Source organism: Peromyscus eremicus, chromosome 12 (genome assembly GCF_949786415.1).
Source record: "Peromyscus eremicus chromosome 12, PerEre_H2_v1, whole genome shotgun sequence".
NCBI classification, from domain to species: Eukaryota; Metazoa; Chordata; class Mammalia; order Rodentia; family Cricetidae; genus Peromyscus; species Peromyscus eremicus.
This window is the reverse complement of record NC_081428.1, coordinates 6,366,744-6,388,779: the sequence shown is the minus strand read 5'-3', so window position 1 is coordinate 6,388,779 and position 22,036 is coordinate 6,366,744. Positions and strand designations below refer to the sequence as shown.

The window sequence follows — 22,036 nt, the reverse complement described above, 5'->3', positions numbered from 1 at the left end:
CCGGGTTCAGGTCCCAGCACCCCCCTTACCACCATCAGAACAAAGGTGCAGAATGACCATCCTCCTCCACAGCCTGTAGCTAGGGTATGAGAGGGCAGGGGACCCCACAGCTCTTCAGTTTCATGTCAGTCCCTTGGGTCTGTGGATAACTGGAGGCCAGCGGTCCCTGTCACATAAAGTTCCAAGGTCTAGAGGAATCGGGGAGGAGCAGGATGGGATGGAACCTGAGCAATGAGAAAAGCGAAGGTCACAGGAAGGGTAGGGACTCACTACCAAATCAGACAAAGCACAGAGTCCTCTCACAGTCCACTTGACCACTGTGGGATGGAGGATGTGTAGTCTGTCTCAAGGGTCCCCAGAGCAGGTCTGTCAAGGGTTTGTTCTCCACAGAGGATGCAGGGAGCAGAAGGAAGGAACTCTGTTGACTAGGGTGTCTCCTTCCCTGCAGGGACACCAGTGGTCACAACAACAGCCTCAAGGATGACTTTCTGGAGAATGCTGATGTGGTACGGGGGCCTGTGGAGGGATGGAGAAGTGGCCACAGCACTGAGCCTCACGGCACAAGATCCAGGCCTCCAGCTGCATCTTGAAAAGAGAGCGAGAGGCCAGATTCTCAACTAGTGCCCCATGGATCTGTGGTGGTTTGAGTAGGAAATGCCTCCATAGGACCAGGTGTCTGCGCACTGGGTCCCAGGTGTGGTGCTGTTTAGAGAGGTTTAGCGGGTGTGGCCTTCCTGGAGGACGTGGGTCACTGGACGTGGGTTTTGAGAGAGGATAACTTCACTTCCGGTTTGCTCTTTCTGCTTCCGGCTTGTAACTGAAGACGTGAGCTCCCGGCTTCCTGCTTCGGCCACCGTACCGCAATGCACTCTGTCCCTCTGAGCTGTAAGCCCAGACGAACCCTCTGGTTTCATCATAGCAGGAAGCAACTGACACAGGATCCCAGAGTCTAACAACACGGGAAGCCAACAACCCTAAGTCAGCAGCTTTGAGAAATGAAGAAGATGCAGATGACACTCTCCGCCGCCATCAATCACGGCGCCCATTCAACCCGGAGCCAGGTGCTTGGGAAGCACAAAGACTGCAGTACTCCTCCCTAAATCCAAATTCACTTAAAAGACTTTTCTCTATTTTGAGAGTATGCCCTCTCCAATTTTAGCATTAAAATGTCCTTTCTTTTATGTAATTGTGGAGACAGGTGGTAGACCAAAAAACATTTTTTTTTTTTAATTTGACAAAAAGCTGCCACTTTTGCTGGTCCAATTTTGCTAATGTTCCTCTCATTATCCTCTTGCTTTCAAACGCCGAGGGGTTTGAAGCCACCATCCCCCACGTCTCACTTCTGGCTGGTGGGCAGTGTGTGGAAGAGCTGCACCCCACTTGAGTCGTGTCCCCACAGGAGAGTATCTGGCTTCCTCCTTTTTCCCTCTCCTAGGAGGCTGTCAGACCAGGTGGTGGTGGGCTGTTAAACACGTTTGATACCCAGGCACTGGCGGAGCACAGAAGCAGCCTGGGGTCCCCAAACAGGACACACCACCATGTCAGCCCAGGATGCTCTCGAAGCGTGGGAGGGAAGCCATCCATTGATAGTTCCTGTCTTTGCAGTATGTGGTGCTTAGAGTAATGTCAGCAGAGGGATAAAGTCAGAAGGAAGAGGACCTGGAAGAGAGCTTCAAAGAGCCCAACACATTGTAATCACGGAGCCGAGGAGCCTGTGAGGGAGGGGAGGAAGGGGAGCTGGGAAGAGGGTGTGAAGGAGCCAAAGGGAGAGTGTATTTGAGGTGTCAGCAGTTCCAGGCAGAGAGGTGCAGACATGGCCGTTCTGTTTAGAATGGAGGCGATTAGAGGCTTTAACAAGACCTGTTTCATGGTAGTGGGTAGAGTGAACGCTGGGGGGCGATAGAGAGAACACAAGCGGGGCGTGGTGAGGAGTAAATGTACTTCAGAGAGGCCTTGAAGGAAAGAGTAGAAATGGAGGTAGAAAGGTTCCCTCTCTTCCCTCCCCTCCCCTTCCCTTCCCCCACCTCCCCTCCCCTTCTAATGTTAATTTGCCATTAGAATCAGTTGAAGAATTGTCCTCCTGACTTGATTTGGGAAGACCTGCCCCAGCTGTGGGTGGAGCCTTCTGGTGGCAGGCTGGGTAGACAGAAGGACAATGGACCGGCCTCCTGCCCTCTTGACCTCCCTCTAGCTGCTGACTGATTTGCCCCATGCGGCTGCAGATTCCTTTGCTGGTATCAGAAGCCCCATTTCCAGGCTTCCCTCACGGAGTCGGGGTGAGTGGCTCTCCAGCAGAGCAGTCCATTGGCACCAGCCTGGGACTGCCGAGGGGACTGAGCAACCGTTGGGTTGGCTGTTGGTGCCTGCCCAGTGTGAGACAGCCGCTGGGAGACGGCTCTGACAGCTGAGCACCCAGTCTCAAGGAGCAAGCAGCTACCAGGTCTTATCCCACTCCAGTGTGGCTTGCTGTTGCTACTACGTTAGTGTAAGCCTTCTTCCCTTCATTTCCCATCCCCTCCCTTCATTTCACACCCCTTTTCTTCTCCCCATTCTCTCCCCTCTCCTCCCCTCCTTTCTCTTTCTCCCCCTCCTTTTTCTTTTTCTTCCTTTAAGAATAGTTCTGGCTGGGCAGTGGTGGCGCACGCCTTTAATCGCAGCACTCGTGAGGCAGAGGCAGGCGGATCTCTGTGAGTTCGAGGCCAGCCTGGTCTACAGAGGGAGTGCCAGGACAGGCACCAAAGCTACACAGAGAAACCCTGTCTCGAAAAACCAAAAAAAAAAAAAAAACAATAAATAAAATAAAATAATAGTTCTGAGTGTAGAGCATTCCAGTATGGGTAGAAAGAGCTAGAAGAGCCGAACTGGAGAGAGTATACTTGGGAGCATCAGGCCCCCAGTAAGGTGGGTGGCCGGAGTTGTGAGGAGCGTTTGTGAAGAAATTAGCCTTCTACAGAGGATAGAGGGTCAGGTACAAACTTGGGGATGTGTATTTATAGTTTGGTGGGAAGGGGTGAGTAGTTCTCTTTTCTCAGTGCAGTGAAATGCAAGGTTGTAGACATGGTAAGATGAGGTAGTTCTGTATGGTCTGTAGAGAGGGGTCTGAGGACATGGGGAGCCCCAAGAGGCTATCGTCGAGGGCAGCTGAAGTGGGTGCGGCTGCTCCTCTAGCTGATTTGACACAAGTGTCAGGGTTAGAGGACATGGATGCTGCTGTTCACCAGGGCAGCATCACCACGGTCAAAGAAGGGAATGTCTAGTGTCGGGGAAAGACTGGACCCTTGAGTCTGAATAGAATAAGGTGGAAGGCAAAGTGGGTGATGCTGACGGTCTCCTGGGGCCAAGGACCTGGTGTAGCGGGGTTCTGGGACGAGAGAGCTGTGGCAGGAGACTGCCACTAAGAGGGAGTCACACGGGCTTCAGAGGTAAATGGGACCTGGAGCTTGACCAGGTCCGGGTGTGAACGTGGGAGTGGAGCACTGAGGTACAGAAGGAAGATGGTCACTAGAGACGGGGAGGCTGAGAGCTGAGCTGGACCATCAGCCAGGATTCAGAAGCAGAGATGGAAGTAGAGGCGGGGAGGGAGAGCTGGGAGCCACTTCCAGCAGAGTTGCTGGGTGAAGACAAGTGTCACGGGATGTGCTAGATGAGGCCTAAGGACCCAGACAGCCTCAGGGACACCAAGCAGGGGATCTGAAAGATCTCCATGTCTAGATCACACAGAAATGGCTTGAGAACTGGGAAGACAGGAGCCCAAGAAGACACACCCCCTCCCTGCCCAAGGTCAAACGCAGACGACTCAAGAACTTCCATTTTAGAGGCAACAGAGCACTATCTCTGGGTCAGCCTAGGGCATTGCGATGACCTTAGCTTCTCCTGGTGAGCGTGTGCATACACCGAGGTCCTCCTCGGGCTGACAAAATCTTACTGTTTAGGGAAAGGGCCTGGGCACAGAGCTGCCTCCGAGGGCGGTTCCATGGGGCTGCTCAGAGTATTTCAACACTCTTTGCTGCCATCTTCAAGTGTTCAGTGTGCAGCAGCAATCAAGCCCGCTTAGTTTCCTTTCATTAATGAATTGTGGTGGGTCCTCAAAACTCAGTATTGAGGCTTCCTGCTTTTTTGTTTGTTTGTTTGTGGCAATGGCTCAGTGAGTGAAGTGTCTAAGACCTGAGTTCCAATCCTCACAACCACGGAAAAAGCTGGGTGCAATCATGTGTGTGTAACCCTAGTGCTGGGGCAGACACAGGAGGATCCCTTGAGCTCACTGGGCAGCAGGTCTAACTAAATTGGTGAGTTTCTGGTTCAGTGAGGCATCCCATCTTTAATAATGATGATGGTGATGATGATGATGATGGTGATGATGGTGATGATGATAATGGTGGTGATGGTGATGATGATTGTGATGATGGTGATGATGATGATGATGGCATGATGATGGTCATAATGATGATGGTAATGTGGGGAGTGATGGAGGAAGACATCCAATATCAGTCTCTGGCCTTTCTCCATATGCACATGTACACACATGCACACACATATATGAACATTTATATAACACACACACACACACCCCTTTCCTTAGGAGACTGTGATGTATGTAACAAGGGTTGAGAATCAGTAAGTGTAGCTGGAGAGAATGCTCAGAGCAACCTCAGAGTCTGTAGAGTTTGCCAACCACACAGCAAGAGTTCAGAGAGCATGTAGGAGCTGGAGAGGAGAGCCTGGGTGAGTGGGGGATGGAGAAGGGTATGTGGGGGAGGGGATGGTGGGCATAGAAATACCCACTCTCCGTTTGCATGTGGCTCTTTGAAGAGAAGTGTTGGGCCTAACAGAATTCTGCCGTAGCCGTAGCCCACAATACACACCCAGTGATAGGAGGTTGAAGCAGGAATCCTCTGCCTGAGGTCTGGGGTGGTGCATGAGTACAGAGATGGGCTAGTGAATGATTACTGGGAGATCTTGAGGGTACATGGGAGTAGGGTCAAGTGTGAACAACCTGAGTACACACTTTTCTGCTGGGGGGCTGTGCAGCTGTATCGCTGTGCCGGCTGATGGGTCTGAGTCTTGGACTGGCCTCTAGAGCTTTTCCTAGCTGAGAGACTCAGGACATTTTGCCTGCAGGGCTAGAGTTCCCGAACCACCATCACATAGACCATAAAGCAATGCCAGCCTCAAGTTCGGAGTTCTCTGAAGGCTTTGGAATGCTTAGGCATCCATACCAGGCACGTGGGATGTCCATGAGAACCTTGTTTTCCTCTCCGAGTCCCAGAGGAAGTGAGCAGTGCAAAGAAAAGGTGGCTCCCCAGGGGAGCCAGCCTCAAGCGCAGGCACCACGGGGTCACTTATCCAAGAGATGTAGTTTGTTTCCCTAAACCAGATAAGAGGTGTTGAAATCTTCTTTCCACTTAATCCCTTTAGTGCAGACATTCCCTTCAAAACCAGTCAGGGCCTGGCCTGGAGGGAGCCGGGTACAGTCTCGTTACCCACTTCTATAAGCAGTCTTGTCTGGGTCCTGCCGTGGGCCCAAGGCTGGATTGGGTTGCTCTGCAGGTCCAGGGACTCCTCCAGGGAAGATGCCTGCCTGAGAGTGACGTGGATAAGCCTGAGACCTCTTTAATTGGAAATTCTTTGAGGTTTTTTTGTTTTTTTAGTTTCCTGACTCCTCCCACTCACCTCTACCTTCTGGTCAGAGGAGGGTGGAAGACTTCAGGTTAGGTCGGTGAAGAAGGAAGAATCTAGATTCTGCTCCCCTGGCTCCTCCTTCCATCTTTACACTTACACCGTTACACTACCACCTTCAGCGGCATTCCAAAGCCTTTGTTCTTTTCCAATATCTGCCTCTCTCTCTCCCTGCCTCTCTCTCTCTCTCTTCCTCTCTCTCTCTCTCTCTCTCTCTCTCTCTCTCTCTCTCTCTCTCTCTCTCTCTCTCCTCCCAGCAATTGGGTGGGGGAACAATCCTGCCAGTGGGAATCCTTCTGAATTTGCAAAATTGAGGAATTTCTCCTTCTTCCTCCCGAGTCTAAGGGTCAGGATTATTGCCTGTGGCAGCTGATCATACTGAGACAGGACAGAGGGATGAGCAGGGTCCAGAAGTCCTGTCGGCAGAGAAGGCTGAAAATCCCCAGACTGGGGCTGACTCCAAAGGATGGAGCCACTGATGCGGGCCCAGAGGCCTCCACAGTTTCTGAGGGGGACCCCGTCTCGTTGTAACACTGAAACTTACAGGCCTCTGTGGAGGTTTAAGATGCCAATAAGATACGCAAGGCATAAGGTTGTATGTAGAACTATGTGTGACAGATCGTGCATGCACAAGAAACCATGCGGTATGCAAATCAGCCAGAGGATGAGCTGTGTGAATGGCCCCCAGGTGACATAAAAGCCCCATTCTTTGTACACTGTTAATGAGCTTTTAAACTTTCCTCCTGTGCTAATGAGATGGCACCACCGTGACTAAGAGGGCTTTCGGCCAAGCCTGGCGACATGGGTTTGATTCCCAGAACCCAAGTGATGGAAGTATAGACCTAACTCCAGCAAGTTATCTTCTGACCTCGACCATAGTGTGCTCACGCATGCTTGTATACACACACACACACACACACACACACACACACACACACACATTAAATGTAAAAAAAATACTGTAAAAATTAAATGTAAAAATATTTTAAAACCTTTGTCTCTGCTCTAGGCTACGTCCTCTCGGAAATAAATTGTCTTATTTTTCTTACTCTTAACCATGTGTCTCTGTCCAATTCCTTGTTCCAGGAACTAAGTACCTGGTAGCCCTTTGGAGGTCACCACCAAGCCTCAATATCTGCAAATGGCAGTTGGTGAGCCAGGCCAGGAGGTAAGATTTATGTTCCTAACCTCTTGACGTGCCCTCTCTTTCCAGGGGAACCTGGGCGGTGGGCATGGGCTGGGAAATCACTCACAGTTATGAAATCCATCATTGGATGACTCCGTTGCCAGTGTTCATGAGACCGACTTAGACACTAGTCCTCATCAGATGCAAATTTTCATATACCAGGGCACACTGGAAAAATCACACACTGCCCATGCCCACAGCTTCCTGACCAGGACTAATAACTTCAAAAGAGCCTGGAATGCTTTCCCCTGAGGACCGGTGGACCTGCCTGGACAGCCATTCCCTGTGGGGCTGGGCTCAGTCTAGGTGGGGAGGGGCTACCCAGGAACTCCCTGTTGTTTAGATGCCAAGGGTTCAGGTCTTAGCCACGCCCCCCCCACGTGTTGCAAAGCTTGGGGGCCCAGGCTTGTAGGCATCCATTTGTAGCCCTCTGGGCGGCAGCAATGGTGCCGTGGTCCTAGATCTGGAGCGTGTCCCGCCATTGGCTCCCCCCAGAACCATCACCACGGAGCTCCTGCACCGATAGCATCACACTCACCTGTCCCTTTTCTTGTCCTTCTCATGGACCTTCTTTTCAGCTCTCCTCCCTCATGCGCCTCACACTTGTTTATTTCTGGTTCACCTTGTTCCTCTTGCCCGTTTATTGTAGCCGTTCCATCCCCAAGTGGAATTAGTCTCCCAAGTAGTAAGGCATTCCCCTGAACAAAATCCCCACTTTCGCTCCAAAAGGCAGTCTAAAAAAATCTAGAGGTGTACAAGCCTCTTCTCTGGCACCCTAACCATTTGTGCCTTTTTAGAGCCCCTGAGGGGACATACCTTGTTCCACCGATAATGCCCTTAGCCAGGACTTGCATCCCAGTACTGGGGGGGTCGAGGTCCCCAGAGAGATAATATAAGCGGTTGGTTCAAATTCTGGTTGAGGATGAGTAATGCCAGAAGGGTTGGGGACCCGAGTCAGTGTATCTAACACTATGCTCCATTCACCAGGGATGTCTAGCAACTTGATAAAACTGTTGTTTGTATATGCAAAAGGGTTGTTCTTCCATTCCAGACCCCCCCCCCCCACTTCTCGGCTCTCCCCTTAGAAAATGCAGTTCCCTTAGACTCTTCAATACAGTGTAGTCAGGAGTAGGTTTGATCCTAAAGAAAGAGAGGCTAAGATTTTACCACCTGGCCCTAATACAAGCTGCCTTTAGACTAGAGTAGAAAGGAAAACTTACTTAGTTTACTACAAAGAGAGCAGCAGATACAGGAACAGAAGAGCTGCCAGTACATGGTGGTGGGCTGTGGGGGAGTCCTCAGTTGGATAGGGTGAGCCATTCCGTGGACAATTTTCCTTGCGTGTAATTTCCTTCATGGCTCCTGCTGACTATAAAGAGCAAGGAAGCTCCTTTCCCAGTGGCGTGACTGCAGACTCACACTTGAGAAAGGGTGACAGAGAACAGCTTCTATGACAACCCCTTACTGCCCCTTAAAAGTGACAGTCTAGACAGAGCGCTGTGGAAGAGAACTCTTAAAAGCTGTAATAAGGATGCTCAAGTGTAGCTCTCCGTAATTGATGGCTTCTGGCAGGGGTGCAGGTGGGGAAGGACTCAGTTTTCTTTAAGGGGTTGGCCACTGGGAGTTTGACCATGCTCAGTGAGTGTATGGGCAACACAAATTGGACCTCCTCCTCCTCCTCCTCCTCCTCCTCCTCCTCCTCCTCCTCCTCCTCCTCCTCTTTCTTCTTCTTCCTCCTCTTCTTCTTTTTCTTCTTTCGGTGGGGAAGTCACAAGGTGGGGTGGAGCAGACCTGGGAGGACTGGAGAGTGAGTGTGATCAGGATGCATGATGTGAAATTCCCAAATAATAAATAAAAATATTATATTGGAAAAAAAAGAAAGAAAAGAAAAGAAAAGAAAGAATTCCTTTATGAAAATGAGGGTCGTCCTGATTGGTCATTGTTCAGACTTGGGTGGTTAGAGTGAATCATTATGCATGTAATTTCCCATAACTCAGTTGAACTGTGTGAATGAGGACGGACGTCTCTGAGATACTGGGATTGACCATCTGAGTCTGAGCTGATGTTGCACAGTTTGTAAGGACAGAGGACACACGGTTTTTCTGTTCGGAGGGATGCTTTTTGGACCACACTTGAGTCAGAAAATGTTTCTGGTGTTTTAATGGCCCTCTTCTATCCGCACACTTGAGTTCTGCATATTAGTTTAATGGTAGAGTTTTGGTACCAAGGTGGCCTAGTGAGCTACGACCAGCTTGCTTTTTGTTGTTGTTGTTGTTATTTTAAACCTCAGAAATAATAGTAAAGATATGATTTTAAGTGAAGACACAACTATACTCAAAAGTAAGGAGAAAACACTTCAGTGGTCCTTTAAAAGGTTAAACACAGGATAACTCTTGACTCGGCTAATCAATTGCTGGATATACAGCCAAAATAATTCAAACATATTCAAATAGAAGCTCATCCGTAAGTATTCATGATAGCACTGTACACAAAATCCACAAGTTTAGCAATCCAAATGTCCATTAAGGGACAGACAAACAAAATGTGTCCCACACAGTGGAATATTATTCAGCCTTAACAAGGAGTGAATATTGACACGGCTTAATTTTTAAACGTTCTTCTAAGTCATTGGTTCTCAACCTCCCTAACACTGCGACCCTTTAATACAGTTCCTCATGGTGTGGTGATGTCCAACCATAAGATTATTTTCTTTGCTACTTCATAACTGTAATTTTGCCACTGAGCAGTGTCTCAGTTCCCAAGTCTATCAGAAATATGTGTTTTCCCATGATCATGACCCACAGGTTGAGAACTGCTGTTCTAAGAAAAAGAAGTTCTGATGCATGATTCCACCATTTTAAATATTCAGAATGAGTCACCCCAGGGATAGAAAGCTGATTGGTGGTTCCTAAGGGGGAGGGACAAATGGGGATTGACTCTTAAAGGGGCAGAGCTTTCTTTTGGGAGTGATAAAGATATTTTGGAACTAGGTTCATACAAAGGCACCACACTGGCCATTTAAAAACTAATTTTGTATTACATGGATGTTTTACCTTAATTAAAGAGATCAAGACAGGTCAGGGATGTGGCTTGACAGGTAGAGATCACTTACCATGCAGGTGTGGTGACCTGAGTTTGGTCCCCAGAACTTACGCAATATGGAAAGAGCCAATTACTATACACAGTTGTCCTTAGACCTCCACGGCCACAGGTGTCAAGGCTTAGACATGTGTGTGTGCACCCACACATTGTAAACACACACCCACACATTGTAAACACATACACACTGTACACACACACACATTGTATACACACACACTGTACACACACACATTGTACACACATTGTGTACACACACATTGTACACACACACATTGTACACACACACATTGTACACACATTGTGTACACACACATTGTACACACACACACTAATAAGTAAAAAAATTTAAAAACATACTTTTAAAAAATAAGGAAGGGAAATTCTGAGGCTCAGAAAAAGTCAGAACTCTAACCCAGAGAGTTCCCTAGAACATGGTGAACCTGGCTGGTGGCAAAGATTTAGCTTGAAGTCCACACCATCCAGCCTCACCAAAGCCCACAATCAGCGATCAGCCCGAGCAGCCCAGGCAGCATCTACCAAGCTGGCCATGTGTAAACCCTGGTGACAACATGGAACTTACAAAAAAGTCACATGGTCTCATGTTGTCCGCTGTTTGGAGCGCAAGGGCAATGCCAAAGTACTAGAAACCACAGTTCACAAAACCCCTTCATGTCTCCTGTCTCATTCCTAAACCTTCCGATCTTGTCTTTTATGTCCCTCCTGTTTTCTTTGGAATGCACTTAATTGACTTGGAAGGACCTGCCATCTCCGGTAAAGAATAACACGGTTACAGAGTAAATAGCTTTCTCAAAAGATCTGCAAAAGGCAGATTCTGTGCAAATTCGGAGAATGCTGTTCTGTGCCAAGGTCTGCTGGATCTGAAAGGTCCTGTCAAGTTTCGGGCTCACAGCTCAACATTTATATGGTAATTTATGTCACTTATTAACTGCGGTGTGTTTGTGGCAATCTAATTATGCCTGCCCTCCTGGCTTGTTTTGGGAACAGCCAGGAGAGATTGTTTTGTGACAAGATCTCAGCCTAGGACTTTCCTTTGCATATCTGGGGAAGGCTGGAGACCACTGTGAAGATTTGAGGTTCTTGTGCAGCAGATGTTGAGGCACAGGCCTCTTCAAGATAGTGGGGAACTGGCCTGAGTGGGGTACCATGAAGAACCAGTATCTCGGCTCTTGAGAAGTTTGACCAACTGTTTGACATTCTGACCTTAGACAAAGATCTTGAGCTAGGCATCTTAGCTTTGTCCCTATAGTCCAAAGGGAATGTTCTGTTCCAAGGAGCCTGTCCTTTCTCACATAGGCTTGGGTGGAAAATGAACCCACCTTCCAGGGTCTCCCCTCAGAGTGCTAGGATGCAATGGGCCACGGATGTGCACTCAATAGAAGGAGGAAGCTTCAGGGACCATAGAAAGGAAGGAGAGGACTGTAGGTTCTGCCTCAGAACCCAATGGACTGGGCTTCTTGGCCTAGGTGAAATCGTAAAAAGGAGGCTGGACCTTGAGTTCTCTTGAGAGAACCAAAGAGAATACCAGACAAATAGTTGAGGAAAATACCGCACTGAGCTACCTAAAAGTTGCGTGATAATTCTTACCAGCAGCTGGGAAGAGGTAGATTCACACCAGTGTGATCACAGCACAGTAGGGTCCCGAGCAGTATAAGAGCAGCTCAGGTCTTAGGGAGTGGGATTAGTCACATGGTGGAATTTCCTCACCTTTCTGGAAAATGATCTGTCTGGCTTGGACTTTTATAAAATCTAACTATGCGGCTCCCCTATCTACCTGGAGTCCCTGGAACTTAAAGTGTCGCAGCCATTGGCATCTGTCATGCAGAGGAGTTTCTAAGAAGGAAAAGAGGTGACATGAAAGTCATATAGATTTTATTGATTTTTTTTCTTAAAAAAGGTTTAGGTGCCGGGTGGTGGTGGCGCATGCCTTTAATCCCAGCACTTGGGAGGCAGAAGCAGATGGATCTCTGTGAGTTCGAGGCCAGTCTGGTCTACAGAGTGAGTTCCATGAAAGGCACAAAGCTACACAGAGAAATCCTGTCTCAAAAAAACAAGAAAAAAAAAAAGAGAGAGAAAGAGATTTAGGAAGTATGTGAGTGAGGTAATTATATTTTAATTTAAAAGATCTATTTTTAAAAAATTATGTGTGTTATGTATATGTTTGAGGAGATATGTGCTTGAGAGTACAGATCCTATGGAGTCCAGAAGAGGGTGTGGATCCCGTCTTAGTTGGGGTTTCAATTGTTGGAATAGAACACCATGACCATAAACCATTTGGGAAGGAAGGGATTTACTTCATATTATACTTCCACATCACATCCATGATCAAAGGCAGTCAGGGCAGGAACTCGAACAGGGCAGGAGCCTGGAGGCAGGAGCTGATGCAGAGGCCATGGAGGAGTGCTGCTTACTGGCTTGTTCCTCATGGTTTGCTCAGCCTGCTTGCTTATAGAACCCAGGGCCTCCAGGCCAGGGATGGCACCACCCACAATGGGCTAGGTCCTCCCCCATCAATCATGCATCAAGAAAATGCCCTACAGGCCTGCCTACAGCCTGATCTTATGGAGACATTTTCTCAGTTGAGGTTCCTTCCTCTCAGATGACTATTTTATGTAAAGATGACATTAAAAACTAGCTAGTACAAATCCTCTGGAGCTGGAGTTACAGGTGATTGTGAGTCACCTCATGTGGGTGCTGGGAACCAAACTTGGGTCCTCTGCAAGAGCAGGAAGAACTCTTCACCATAGAGCCAGTGGAGGAAGGAAGACGGCTTTTCCCATACCTTCCGAGAAGAATGAGCCCCAAATCTCATCAAGCTAGAATGGGTTTTCAATGTAGAAAATCCAGATAGAAATAGATTATGCACTTAGATTTAGGACATAATAAGTAAAATATGAAACTTTTAGGAAACTAGGGTAAACTCCCGAGGACCCAGGACTGGATGACAAGTCCCTAGACTTGATACCAAAAGCATATTCCAGAAAAGGGAAATTTAGTGAATTTTACACCATTTAAAAAAGGAAGCTTTCGTTTGGAGGAAACATCCTGTGAAGAGAATGAAAGACCAAGTATATCTTGGGGAGAAAACGAGCCCCTTATGGGCAGCCCTATTCCCCATGCAGGAGTTCCGGATAGCACAAGAGAGGTGAAAGCCAGCTAAGAGAAAGAAAGGAGTCGAGCAAGCAACAACGAATTTGTTATCTTGATGTGACTGGTTGTTGTGAGTTCCTGCCTTGACTTCCCCCAAGTGATGGACTGCAGTGTGGAACGAAAGCCAGATAAGCCCTTTCCTCTCCCCCGCCCCCCATGCTGCTTTCCGTCAGATTATTATCACAGCAACAGTAGTGAAACCAGAACACAAGGCGACCTGACTGCCTCACTCACAGCCCACATGTGGGACGGGGACCAAGCTGTTGTCGTTTCAATGTCCAGCTGTTCTGCAGATGGCCAAGTCCAGGGGGCCAGAAACACAGGGGCAGGGAGGGAAGGCGCCGTCCGTGAGCATGCTTCCCAAAAGATGAAAAGGCAAAACTTCCGGTGTGCTGAAGCCTTGGACACGGAGCGTCTCAGAGCCCAGCATCGCACTTCCCACCTGGGATGGTGGGAAGCTGGCCAGCTCACGAGGCTCTCAGAGTAGACCGGGGCAGGCTGAGAGCCGGGAGGCCTCAGGTCCTTGCAGCCTGTGTGTGGATGTTCCACTTGGCTTAGCTTTCTCTCTGGGACTGGAGACCACGGGAGGAACCCGTCACACTTTCCTGTGCTTGGCTTCAGACTCACCACAGGACACGGACAGGAGCCATGCCCAGCATGGTTGAGAGATCACATTCGGAACCATCTTTTACTGTGGCCCACTTGCTTCATACCATGTGGATTTTATGGCACTCGATAATTAGACAGAAAGTCATACGCTAACAACGTTGGCTCTTTCTGCCAAGAACCCCTTTGCCGCACATTGTGGGGTTGGAATCAGTTGCCTGATTTATGGGGATCCTGCCCACTGGGAATGCAGAACCGTGTGCCAGAGTGGTGAGGCCTCATGCATCTTGAGGACAGCCTGAGTGGAAACTGTCCAAGCTGCATCTGTTTTGCAGATTAGGAGAGACACACAAAGGAAGCTATTGTGTCCCGTGGCTCCTGATGGCCAGGGCAGGGCTGGGGTGTTTGAGCATTAATGTGCAGTGGACGGAACTCGCTTTCTCTGGAGAAATCTTTGTCTTCTTGAAAAAGACTTCAACAACTGGGTTCAGAAAGCCATGACTATTGAGAGGGAAGTGAAGTGTGGGTGACAGGCCACCTCGCATGCTTCTAGAAAGTGTGCGTGTGCACCATGGTGTGCTCACCTACAAGGTCATGTGTGGAGAACAGAGGTCAACGTTGGGAAGTCTTTCCTCCTTTGGTCCTCCCTTCATTTTTTGAGACAGGGTCTCCCACTGGACCTTGAGTTCGCTGTTTGGTTAGACTGCCTGGCAGTGGATTGGTCGCTACACAGAAGGGCAGGACTCAGACCATCTTCCTCCTCTCCGTGGCAGAAGCAAACAGTGGAGCCACAGAAAGAGCTAGCTCTGCTGAGGCAGGGTTTAAGCCTTACCCTTTTTGTTTAGACTGGTTTGAGATTTGTAGCCTGTGAGGCTAGCTCAGAGTGCCTGTCTTGGTTAGCTGTCAACTTGACGTGGCTCGGCATTATCTAAGAGGAAAGCCTCACTTAAGGGGGTATCTAGGTCAGGTTGGGCTGTGGGCATGTCTGTGAGGGGTTACCTTGACTATTACTTGATTTAGGGGGGCCCTGCCCACCATGGGCAGTACCACCCCTAGGTGGGAGGTGGCCCTAAACTGTATAAGACAGCTAGCTGAGTCTAACCTGTCTGTCATCCAGCAAGCAGCATCCTCCATGGTTCCGGCTGCCCTTCTTTGTCCATGATGTGAGTTCCCTTGTCGTAGGTGATGTCGTGTGGAGGGCAAGCAGGCCTGTCTGCAAGTTCCTGCTTGCGTGTTTGACATCCCTTGATGATGGACTGTGACCTGGAAGTGTAAGCCAAATTAACCCTTTGCTCCTCTGAGTTATCTTTGGTGAGAGTGTTGGATCGGAGCAAAGGAAAACAAGCCAGAACAGCACCCTCACACTACACCTGGGCTCCCCTCTTACTGACATCTTACATCAGTGGTGCATCTGACACACAGAGCAGGCTGACATTGATGCGTTATGCTGAACTGAAGCCACACTTCATTCCAATGGTCTTGGGTTCTCCTAACACTCCAGGACCCCACTCATGACACCACATTGAATTTAATCCACACACCTTCTTGGCTTCTCGTGGTTGGGTCAGCTTCTCCCATTTTAGGGCTGTAGGATTTGAGAGGGGAAAAACCACAGGGTAAACATTCTCCTCCTTATCATATCATCTAACAATGCAACCACCGTGACTTGTCATGTTGATTTTGGGCCTGGTCATTTGTCTGAGGTAGTATCTTCCAGGTGTCTGCATTGTAAGTTCATTGTTCCTTTCTTTCTTTCTTTCTTTCTTTCTTTCTTTCTTTCTTTCTTTCTTTCTTTCTTTCTTTCTTTCTTTCTTTCTTTCTTTCTTTCTTTCTTTTTTCCCCCCGTGTTGGAGTCTTTGGAAGGAGATCACTGCATGCAGCCCGTATTTAGAAAGTAGGGAGCCATGCTCCACTGTCTTGAGATGTGTGCCACTCTCTGTAAACTGTTCAGAATTCTGCACAAGAGGGCAGGCAAGATGGCGCAGTATTTAAAGGTGCTTGCCGCCAAGTCTGATGACCCAAGTTCAAGCTCCAAGATCCACATGGGAGAGAACTGCAAGTTGTCCTCTGATCTCCTGTCTCTGATACGTGTGTGTCGGACACATCACACACACACACACACACACACACACACACACACACACACACAATGTAATTTTAAAAATTTAAAATATTCTGCATGAGAAATCTGTCTCTCCTCTCCCACCCGTTTATTTGATCATTTCCTCAGATCAGCATGGGTTTACTGATATTTGTTGTATTCATGAGATGATGACCTAACGCTGTTTTTAAATGTTGGCTGCTTACAGCTTTGGCCATCAAGAGCTCTTTCATTCCTTGTGGTGTCTGTCTTACACAACCCCGACAATGCGGCTTTCGGTTATGGGTTATGTTTAAACTTGAGCACACTTCCGCACAGCTGTGGTACAAGACGCCCCGGGCCCTTCTCATATGGTTCTTTCCTATTCCTAAGAACACTCGCTTCTCCAGGAAGTTCTAGTTTCTTTTAATCCCTGGAGAATGCGATTAAGGCAGAACCTGGGAATAGGGTGCATAGCGCTATTGGGTGATCATTGTGTCCAGGTCCCCTCAATGGACAAGTGAGGTGGTGCGTGTGTGTGTGTGTGTGTGTGTGTGTGTGTGTGTGTGTGTGTGTGTGTGAGTGTGTGTGTGTATTTCCACAGATCATTCTGGAGTTCTCTCTTTTGTTGTCTGTAACCATCCATTCTCACCCAGCTCTTATCACCTGTCATTCACTTATATAATTTAAGACTATAAAATACATTTATATTATATTTAATATTTATATTATATATAAATTATGTGTTATATTTATATTCTAATATTGTATATATATTACATGTGTGTGTCTTACAGGGCATGTGAATGTGAGTGCAGTGTCCACAGAGGCCAGAGGCATCAGATTCCCCTGGAACTGGCGTGACAGATGGCTGTGAGCCTCCTGAGGTGAATTCTGGGAATGGAACTCTGGTCCTCTGATGCTCTTAACTGCTGAGCCATCTCAGCCCTGTGACTTTTCAGTTCCATTACACACGTATAAGTTTTCAAAGTTCACCTGCTGTGATGGTTAATCACGATTGTCTGCTGATTGGGGTTGAGCATTACCTAGGGTGTTGGTAAGGTTTTCTTCTGGGTGTGCCTGTGATGATGTTTTCAGAAAAGACTGTGGGGAGATCATCTCCTCCAGCATGGTAGGTGCCATTTCATAGACCAGGGATTGCCCAAAGTAAGAGGGAGAGGAGGAAGCCTGCCGACGTGAGCATTTCTTCTCTGCTTCTTGGCCACTGTAACGCTGGCCACTCTGTTCTATGTCCTCTCTGCTGTGCTGGATTGAAACCCCCCAAATAATCCTTTCCTCCTTGGAATTGTTGCTCTCAAGTATTTGCACAGCAAGAGGAAATTTGATTGACCCCTGTGCAACTGTGGATGATGACTGTATCGGCTGAGAACAGTGCTGGGACTGTGTGAGCTTCCGGTGATAGTGTGAGAAAGATTCCACTCATCTCCGAGGGCTTTCAGCTAGCACTTGGCTTCCGACAGCCTGCATTCGATCCTGCTGCTCTCCGGAGAGATTTTACTGTACCTTAAATTGGAAAACACCAGGAAGAGGACTGGGGAGATGCTTAGTTGGCAGAGTGCTTGTCTTGCAAGCACAGGGACATGCATTTGGTCCCCAGAACCTGGGTCAAAAAATACCAGGCATGGTGGTCTGCACTGGCAATCCCAACACTAGAGGACAGAGATAGGCTGCTGCCTGGGACTCACCAGCCAGCCACCCTAGCCAAATTCACAAGTTCAAGGTCGGTAAAAGTCCCTGTTAGAATATGGAGACTAGTAAACATCTTCCAGCTGAATGAAGAAATTGTGAAGTGCTAGATTGACCTGAGCAAGTCACCCAGGAAGTAAAGCATTCGCTTGTGAAATTTACTGAAAGCTGAATTTCTTTCCAATCCCACTTTCCCCCAATTAGTAAAATTGCCATGCTTTTTTGTCTCTATATTTTTTATTTTTAAATTTGGGATTATTAGTAGATGTCTTAAGTCTCCCTGAACCATTACAACTCAATGAAAGGATCGTTATGAAAACAATATTCATAGTGCATGTATATGCATCTCATTATCGTCATATCAACATTGCTGTTAATACACAGTGTGGAAACACCACTGCCCTGGGCCTTCCTCTTGTGGGTCTCTTCTAGAGCTGCTGCCCTCTCACTTATTCGACATTTAGGACAAATGGGTAGAAGTTGTAGCTGCTGTTCTCAAGGAATGCCAGATACATTAGATTTTTGCTTTGAGAAGGCTTATTTGTATAATTCTAATAACTGTTATTGACATCCTTAAAAAATGTGGATGGTGCCTGAGGAGTAAGAGCTTGGCTGTGGTTGACCTTTGGTCTCTGCTTACGTGAGCAATGTCAGTGCGTACCTGCACACACAGAGGTACCTGTACATGCACGAACACACACAAACACCACATACCCCCCCACACACACACACATACACAAACCACATGCATCACACATACAAAGACAAGGAAATTGAGTGTCGGGGAAAGTCTCACACTTGAAGTTGCCTTTCTGTTTCCAATAATCAGATCCTTTGATCAGGAGAGACTGTTTTGACTGTCCAGTTTCATGCTCAAGATGTCTCTGGGTTGCTGGGATTGTCTTTCTCTCCACAATCCCACGATTAGAAGAGAAGTCCTTCAGGGAATCAGGTTGTCAGATAGAAAAAGGAAGACAAAATGGACGCTGACAACATCCTGCGACACCATCTCACTGCATGCATGCACGCATGCATCCTTCTGCCCACACTTCCTGCTCAAAAGACCCCTCCCCTCTCCTAGCAAGATGTCTACATCATCTCTCTCCAACGAGAGCCCAGATAAAATCTGCACCATTGCCACATGCAGATGCCAGCCCAAGTCCTCTGTCTGTCTACAGATTTGGATATTGCTTTGTGGTCACTCAAGGTTTACCCAGATGTACAGTGTCTAAAAAAAAAAAAAGCAAAGGAAAAGAACAGAGTAGTGATTAACCAGTGGTATTAATCTTTAATGAGAGCGAGGTGTGGGTGGTTTTCTCAGTAAGCATCTGTACCTTCGTAGTTCTCTTTGTACAATGCCAAATAACTATTCAGCTTCTTCCTTGTGTGTTAATCTGGTCCTAGGGAGGAAGCACGCAGAAAAGGATACAGACCCAGTTTCCCAGGGACATTGGTTCCTATCGCATCACTACTTAATACATGTTCTTATTTGTCTTCATTATGGGTTCACCTCTCAGTGCTAACTGAAAGTCAAGTATGTGTCCTTTATGTTCTGACAGTTTCATTTAGGAATGATTTCATGTCCATCTAGAATGTGATGTGCATTCTTCAACTCCACTTATCATAGCTCAATTTCAAAGCACTGAAATTAAATTGTTTCAGACCGTTTACTTTGAAAACCTTTGGAAAATGTCAAGGGGCTGGAATGAAATCCCATGGGTTCTTCCAGAGTGCCAGCCAAGGCAGAAAGCTGATGTTTCAGAATACAGCTGTGGCTGATCTGATGAGACCAGGGTTGACAGTGATGACCAACTGTGACAACTTACTATCTGCATGGTCAGCTGATGCCTCTCAGCCTGTCACAGAAGAGAGTGGAAGCAAGGGGCTTGAATGTCAGATGTCAGCAAGCATAGTTACCCACTGAACCGTCTCACCGGCCCCCCGGGTAGATTTTGAAGAAATAATACTCCCATAGATAAAGAGAAAGACTTAGTAATAATAATAAAGTTTTCAATTTAGAAAGGAGATAAACAACTTCAGATGTATATTCATCAATAGCCAAGCTGAAGAAATAAGGAGGAATCCCTGAAAAGAGAAAGAGACGTTCATAATTACAGCTAAAGATATCAACATCTCCTGTCTTAATTAATAGAGAAAAATTAATACGTACATAGGAGACTGAACAATATATCAACACTGTGATATCATAGACATTTATGGCACACTCCTCATGACAGCAGAATACTTATTCCTTTTATTGGTAGATGGGATATTCATTAAGATACATCATGTTCTGAAGCATGGAATGAGTCACAAACGGAAAGAAATGAAATCGTGTGGAAGGTATTCTCTGAAGATAATAGAATTACATTATGACTCCCTGACAGCATCTCCTGGGGGATGGCTTTATGCATGGGAGAGGAGATGTGGCCTAAGGCTTAAACTGTGGGGAATTCTAGTGTGGTGGTCACAGGAGAGTTCTCAAGGACAGATCAAAGATGAGTAATGAGAAGCAGAAAAGAGGAGCCATGGAGGCCAGGGGCCAGTGACTCTCAAGAAACAGCAGTGTTGGATAGAGAAATGGCTAATGACATTGGAACTGCAGTAAATCCTGTGGGTTTGGAGACGCTAAGATTATCAGTGACCTCGGCAAGAGCCACTGATGGGAAATGAGGAAGTAAATACACCGAGTATCTATTCCTCTTCCAGGCAAACCTCTTTCCCTCTTGGGAAAGCCAAGAGCATGAAAACAAGGCAGTGACTGGGGGAGAGCCAGGGTCAGAGGTGGAGAGTTTCTCCTTCTCCTTTTCTCAGTTAATTAATTTGTTGTTTTTAAAGATAAAGGCAATCTGGACATGTTTGTAGACTGAAGATTAAGAATCGTTACTGAAAGACAGTCGAAGATACAGGAGCGCCGTTGCTAATTAGACAGGGTTGCTAGGAGAGGTACTGAAGCAATGGCACTGTGACTGTGGGTGGGGTATGCACCCCAAATGCAGAGACGAAAGATGATAATGCATACACGAATGCAAATATAGATAAACTGTAGGTGGGCGTTACAATTCAGTATGGAGTATCTCCCCAGAGGAGTTAAAAGCACTGTCCCCGGAGAGTGAGCACTATTTTGGATGGAGGAAGTAGCCACTGGGTATGAGTCCTTGGTTCCTTGAACGTGATCCTTCGTTTCCCTGCTCTCTCTACTTCGTGCCCACCACGAAGTGAACACTTCTCTGCCGTATGCTGCCCCCACCATGATGCTCTATCCAAGCCTGCGGACCAGGCAACTGTATTCTCTGAAACTGTGAGCCCAGATATACTCTTGCTCCCTTGAACTGTTCTACGGTTACAGAAAAAGCAGCTAGTGTGGTAGGGACTAAAACCCTCCACGCAGAGCAGCACTGTGGGCTCAAATGGTAACTTTTTGTCTAATGACTCTCAGAACGTACCACCCAACCCAGCTTTTGAGCTGTAGACTCGGGTTCTACGTGTCCCGTTGTTATGGCCGCTTAGACACGTTCTAGGCGTCTCTAACACACTATCACTTTGTGCTTATCATTTACAAGAGCAAACGAATTCTCCTCCCAGCCAGTCCCTCCTTCGTCTGTTATCTTCCATTTGTTGTTTCTTAGCCCAGGCAACTGTAACATCACAGCAACACTGGTAGTCATGTGTTCTAACCTTGGGTTAGATGAAGAGGCGAGCTTCACTTGTCAATAGCTGCAGAATGTGGGGGTAGGCTGGTGACATGTATGAGGGGTGGGTTGAATGTAAATCCCAGAAAATGCATTTTTTTATTAAAAAATTGTATCTATAAATGTTTGCCTCCACATATCTGTATTTATTGCATGTGTACATATATCTGTATTTATTGCATGTGTACATATATCTGTATTTATTGCATGTGTACATATATCTGTATTTATTGCATGTGTACATATATCTGTATTTATTGCACGTGTACACATATCTGTATTTATTGCGTGTGTACACATATCTGTATTTATTGCATGTGTACACATATCTGTATTTATTGCGTGTGTACCTGGTGCCTTCGAAGGCTATAAGAGCCCATCAGATCCCCTTGAACCAGAGTTGCAGACGGTTGTGAGCCACCATGTGGGCGTTGGGAATAGAACCTGGGTCCTCTGCAAGAGCAGCAAGTGTACTTAACAACTGAGCCACCTCTCCAGCTTCAGGAAGTGGACTTTCAGATGATGGGACAGATCAAAGAGAGCCAGATTATTCCAGAGTGTCCCCAGTTCACAGAAGTAAGGCTGGTGAATGATTTGGGTAGATGAACAATAGAACGAAAATCCATTCTGTGATTGGAGAAGACTGGTCTGTGAGAAGCGGGCTTGGAGGAGGCTCTGGACAGAACGTGAACACGAGCTCCAAGCAAGCGATTAGAGCAGCGACCGAGCTGCATGTGCTGAGACACGTCTAGAATCCCAGCACTCCCAGAGACTGAGGCAGGAGGATCACAAGTTTGAGGGTAGGATGAGCTACAAAAG

At 47.3% G+C, this 22,036-nt stretch overlaps 1 long non-coding RNA gene across 1 annotated transcript in view; it reads left to right on the top strand.

The window, feature by feature from the left end:
* The first annotated feature begins 2,339 nt into the window (after nt 1-2,339).
* Nucleotides 2,340-22,036, top strand: part of LOC131922704 (uncharacterized) — a 30,224-nt gene continuing 10,527 nt past the window's right edge. The window contains exons 1-2 of the long non-coding RNA XR_009382367.1: nt 2,340-2,485; nt 6,763-6,844. This is a non-coding gene — a long non-coding RNA (uncharacterized LOC131922704). The remainder of the gene's footprint in view (nt 2,486-6,762; nt 6,845-22,036) is intronic.